The following is a 6,440-nucleotide window of genomic DNA, read 5'->3' on the forward strand; positions in this document are numbered from 1 at the left end:
TTGTTCCCGGAGAAAATGATACTTGATCGGTATGTGCTTGGTTTTTGAATGCATGACTGGGTTCTTTGAGATGCTGATTACACTTGTTTTATCACATAAGATGGAGATAGGTGGTGTACAAGTGATTTGAAAATCCTGCAAGGTCTGCATCATCCAAAGGAGTTTAGTGCAGCAAGATGCAGCAGCAACATATTCTGCTTCAGCTGTATACAAGGCAATCAAACTCTGTTTCTTGCTGAACCAAGATACTAATCTGGAACCCATAAAGAACGCACCACCACTTGTGCTCTTCCTGTCATCCACGCTTCCGGCCCAATCTGCATCTGTATAAGCATGAAGTGTGATATCTGTATCTCTAGGATACCATAAGCCATAATTTTGAGTCCCTTGAAGATATTTGAAAATTCTCTTCACTGCCTGAAGATGAGTCTCGTTTGGATTTGGCTGAAATCTTCCAACTATTCCCACTGCATGCATGATGTCCGGTCGGGTACCTGTCAAATAAAGTAGACTTCCAATCATAGATCTGTAGGTTGGTTGATGCACTGCTGCTGATTCATCATTTGCACTGAGGCTACATCGTGTGACCATGGGTGTACATATTGGTTTTGCATCTTCCATGCCATATTTCTTCAAAATCTGCTTGAGATACTTGGTTTGAGACAAGAAGATCCCTCGTTCTTTTTGTTGGATTTGTAAACCAAGAAAATATGTCAGTTCTCCAAGCAAAGACATTTCGAATTCTTTCTGCATCACCAAAGCAAAGCTTTGACTCATAGATTCTTCATTGCTGCCTAAGATAATGTCATCTACATACACAAAAAGTATTAGCAATTTGTCATTATCAATTTTTTATATAAAGATTGCTATCTGCTCACCCTTTTGAAAAACCTTGTTGATGAAGATATTTTTCCAAATGATAGTACCAAGCCGTTGGAGCTTGTTTAAGACCATAGAGAGCCTTTTTCAGTCTGCATACAAGATTTGGATCATTTCCAAGAATGAAACCATCTGGCTGCTCAATATATACTTCTTCTTCTAAGTCTCCATTTAGAAAGGCTGATTTCATGTCCATTTGAAATACTTTGAACTTTTGAAAGCTTGAGAGAGCAAGGAACATTCGGATGGCCTCAAGTCTTGCAACAGGAGCAAAAGTTTCTTCAAAATCTATTCCTTCTTGCTGCGCATACCCTTTACAAACAAGTCTGCCCTTGTTTCTAATTACTTCCCCATTTTCATTCAACTTATTTTTGAAGACCCATTTTGTCCCTATAACATTCTTATCCTTTGGCCTAGGAACCAACTCCCAAGTGTTGTTCTTTTCGATCTGCTCAAGTTCTTCATCCATTGCTTTGACCCCACATTCATCTTTGCATGCCTCTTTTACATTTTGTGGTCCAGTGGAGGAGAGTAATGCAAAATAGCTTGAAGCTTCTGCAATTGTTCTTCTTGTTTTTACACCTGCTTCTTTCTGCCCAAAAATCTGAGATTCTGGATGATTCTTCTGAACGTACCGGGATGGAGTCTTCTCTTCTATCCTTATCTGTTCTTCTGGTGCTTCTTGAGGTTCTTCTTCCTCATCATTCTGTCTTTGAGGGTAGTCTTCATCTTCTTTGATATTTTCATGATTTACTTGCCTAGGAATGTATCCCTTTTCATCAACCACTACATCAATGTTGTCAAAAATTCTTCCAAGTCTTTTATTGTAGCACTTATATGCTTTGTTGTGTGGAGAATAACCAAGAAGAATGCCTTCATCTCCTCTAGGTTCAAGTTTGCCAAGTTGCTCATCAATATTCTTAATATAGCATTTGCTCCCAAAGATTTTGAAGTGCTTTACCGAAGGAGTCTCACCATACCAGTGCTCATGAGGAGTTTGAGTGTTTTTCACTCGGACATTTGTTTTTTTGAGAATAACAACCGCAGCATATGCAGCTTCACCCCAGAAAGTTGCGGGAGTTCCAGACTCATCTAACATAGCACGAGCCATTTGTTGGACTGTTCTGTTCATCCTTTCCACCACTCCATTTTGCTGAGGAGTTCTAGCTGTAGAGAATTCTCTTCTTATCCCATGTTCTTCACAGAAATCGAAAAATTCATTTGAGGTAAACTCCCCACCTTTGTCCGACCTAAGGCACTTAATTTTGTAACCTCATTCATTTTCAACCAAGGCTTTGAAGGATTTTAATTTTTCGAATGCTTCGTCTTTGTGCTTCATAAGTCCTAACCAAACAAACCTAGAGAAATCGTCAATGAATAATATCAAGTATTCTTCTGCTCGAGGTGTCCTTTTCCTAAATGGACCACATACATCTGTATGGACTAGTTCAAGAGGCATGCTAGCTGATCCTTCCTTCTCTGGGAAGTTAGTTCTGGTTTGCTTTCCAAACTGACATGATTTGCATATGGTGTTGTCTGGAATTTTGATATCTGGAAGACCACGAACTGTCTGATATTTTCATGATTTCCTTATTTGTGAAAAGCTTAGATGCCCCAACCTCCAGTGCCATAACCAGTGTTCATCATCCTTGCTCAAATAGCATTGCTGTTGTCCTTCTTCAAATATGTATAGATTATTTGGAGTTCTTCTACCTTTGATCACTGTTTCACCTGTATTAAGATCACGAACACGACATCCATTTGATCTAAATATTACCTCGGTTCCTTGATCACACATCTGGATGACACTCAGAAGATTATGCTTCAATCCATCAACATACAAAATATTTCTAGCTTTGACCTTTTCTTTTAACTGAGCAGTGCCTTTTCCTTTTATAGCTGCATGAGTATCATTGCCAAAAGAAACTTTCTTTCCCTTTTCTAAAGCAGAATATGATTCAAGTTTTTCTTTATCACCTGTCATATGCTTCGAGCATCCACGGTCGATGTACCATAGATTTTCTTGTCCCTTTGCATAAAAGGCTATCCCACATATTTTTGTTTGTGGTTCCTTTATTCTCCATGTTCTGGTGCTTGAGGCTTGTTCCTTTGTCTGCTGAAACCTGCTCCTGCATTCAGAATCTTCATGACCAAAGTTATTGCAAATAGAACATTCAACTTCATTTTCAAGAGTCGAAAAGTTGTTATAGGTCCTTTTTGTAATCCCAGTCATACTTCTTTGTTTTTGAGCTTCTCTAGTCATGATTGTTTTATATGCAAGACATTGAGCTGCTTTGCGACCAAATTTATGGCAAGAGAAGCATTGTCCATTGAAGAAAATTCTGCGGTTATCAAATCTACCGGCCAAGTGATTGTAATTTCTATTGTCATCCATTCTTGAAGCAAATTGAGAGGATTTTACCTGTGGCTGGTTGTAGCTTTTGTTCATCCTTAAGAAGGATTGCCCCTAGTTTACCTGATAGTCTTTGTTTGTTCTTGATGTAATTCGTCCGTGCTTTTCCTGGTGATCTCCATTGTGATTTTGCTCATTCCTTCTTGCTGCATCAAGATAACTCTTTGAGGTGGATGTTTGAGAAGTTTCTCCATTATACCCCAGACCTGTCTTGTTTAGTGGAGAACGTTGTACATTGATGATCTCATCCAGAGTTTCAGATCCTTTGACAAACTTAAGATTAATAGCCTTTGTTTTCTCAATCTCTTTTCTAAGACCAACAATTTCACCTTCTAACTTTTCAAGATATTTTTCTTTTTCATCAATTTGAAATTGTAGAGTATCAATGATCATATTCTTTTCTTCTATACATGTCTTGAGTCTAGAAATTTCTTCATAAAAGCTATCCACATCTATAGCATCCATGTAATCATCATCTTCAAATTCCATTAAACGTTTATAGTCATTACCTCGTTCTTCTTCATCACTATTTGATATACCATCACTATCTTCATGAGTGTAGTAGCTTTTCTTATTTGCATTCTGTTTCTTGTTCCATCTAGCAGGTTCCTTTCCTTTGTCAATCTTAGCCTTATGAGGACATTTCGCAGCATAATGACTTACTCTTCCACAAGCAAAACATTTAAAAGGTAACTTACCTCTGAACCTTCCAGCACCCCATTGAAGATTTCTCACAAAATTTGATTCTTCTTCTTCTTCTGGCACGTGACTTGCTTCATAGTAGTCTACTTTGTCTGAAACCTTGAAAGCAGCTTCTCTCCTGTCTGATGGACCTCCTTTTCTCATTTCATAAGCAGTTAGAATTCCGTGTATCTGAGACATAGTAAGAGTTCGTAGATTTTCCTTTTCTTCTATTGCAGACACTTTAGATTCAAACTTGGGGGACAATGATCTTAGAACTTTTTCAACCACAATAGCCTCTTTTATTTCTTCACCCAAGTTTTTCATGCAATTAACAATCTCATCTACCCGAAGGAAATAGTTAGCCAAACTTTCATCATTATACATTCTGAGATTCTCATACTGAATCCTGAGGGTTTGAAGTTTAGCACGTTTTACCTGTTCATCTCCTTTGTAGCTCAAGACAATCTTGTCCCATATTTCTTTTGCGGATTTATATTGCATAACCTTCACGAATTCTGTTTGAGATAAGCATCCCAGCAGAGTATTGACTGCTTTAGCATTTGTTTCATATTTCTTCTTCTCGTCCAGATCTGTAGGAGCAGCTAAAGGAAAGGTGTAGCCTGTATCTATGATATCCCTAACTTCTGTACCAAGAGATTGAAGATAGGCAGTAACTCTTACCTTCCAATAATTGAAGTTTGTCCCATCAAAAATTGGTGGCCTGATTGATGCTTCCCTCTCATAGTTGCTCATGATGAATGATCTTCCTTCAAGCGATCAAGCTTCTCTGAAGGACCTGCTCTGATACCAATTGTTGGGAATAATACTGAGAGGGGGGGTGAATCAGTATTATCAAGTTCTTTTAATAAATCTTCCTTATTTATACTTTGAATTATTCTTGTATGTCAGTACCATAAAATAATGAGCATGAACAAGAAAAACAGATAGTCACACCAAAGAACACCAGATATAAGGTGGAAACCCAATGTGGGTGAAAACCACCTGCTGCAATATGTCTCTATCTTCTTTCAATTAGAAACTCCTTTTACAATGATTTTGTACTGGTGCAGTCCTTTACCAGTACGCAGGCTGCAACCTGCAGAGAGCTACAACTCTCTCTCGTTTTCCAGTCTCTCCTGGAAGGGAGCTACAACCCCCTACTTCTTTTCCTTCAAGGACCACTTTTCATAAATTTTCAAACTGGATCCAAGAATATCAAATAATCATCAAGTACATGCAAATTTCCCAAACTCCTTATACAATCAACCAAGAATCACCCAACTTCTCAGAATGCTGTAAACAGAAAGATAGTACCAGAAATATAAACCCAGAACTCTGCAACAATAAATAAAAGATGACCAACAAATGTTTTAAGACAGATTCGCAATTTTTCTTTATCTGGGCTGCGTGGCTTCGCACTTCACCTTCTGCGTCTCTGCGTATCCCCGCAGAGAGCCTTCCGCTGCACCGCGTACCCACGCACTGTTCCTTCAATCACGCCGCGTACTACTACTGTGGCCACGCACCCTCGGCTTCTATCGCGCCGCGTATCTACGCACCTGCGGCTTCTGTAGCGCCGCGTACTTTCACTGTGCCTCCGCACCTGAACCTCTGCCACGCCGCGTACCTTTACTGTTCTTCTGCACCTGAACCTCTATCACGCCGCGTACCTCCGCACTAGGACTTTGCCTTCGCTGCGTACCCTCGCACTTTCACTGTGTATCACCTGCGTTCCTCCGCACCGGGACTTTCGCTCTGCTGCGTGCGCCCGCACTTTCACAGTGAATCGTCTGCGTACCTCTGATTAGAACCCAATTAAATGATCCACCAAAGTGCCTCTGACAGTCAGATACACAGATCTGATCATGCGCCCGAGAGATCACAACTTAATAGATTCACTTTCAACTTCACTTTTATATAGATCAAGCTTTTAAACCGATAACCCAATATTTCAGATCTTAAGATATTCAATTTTCAAAATATACCTTGGCCAAGTGATCTCCTTCCCTATTTATAGTCAATCCCTTATCCACACCATGGGACAAAACCATCAATAACCAATACAAGGGATCCAAACCGGGGCTAAATTAGATCCTATACCACGGGCCAAAACCATAGGATCAAGAACAACGGGCTAAATACCCCAGGCCAAACATAAGAAACCCCACGTGAGCGCGCTTCTCTGCCTTGAAGTGAGTGAACTGGGGGACCGCACCTTCTGAATGGGTAACCTGCGGGTATGACCACATTTCCTGCATGGCGTGCCTGCGGGTCCACACCTTTTGAACCATTCACCTGCAAACCTCTTAATTTCCAACATTTTGAGAGCCTGAACAAAGCATTTCCACTTGAGTGAGTTGCCATCAAGTACAACATCTGTAACATAGAGCCATACCAGAATCATATTGCCAACACTCAGATCATATCTCCGCAAATATCGTGCGAAAAGCTCTAAAATTTGGAC

This window comes from Pinus tabuliformis, chromosome 7 (genome assembly GCF_031772625.1).
Source record: "Pinus tabuliformis cultivar Carrire ecotype Pingquan chromosome 7, CPIR1, whole genome shotgun sequence".
NCBI lineage: Eukaryota > Viridiplantae > Streptophyta > Pinopsida > Pinales > Pinaceae > Pinus > Pinus tabuliformis.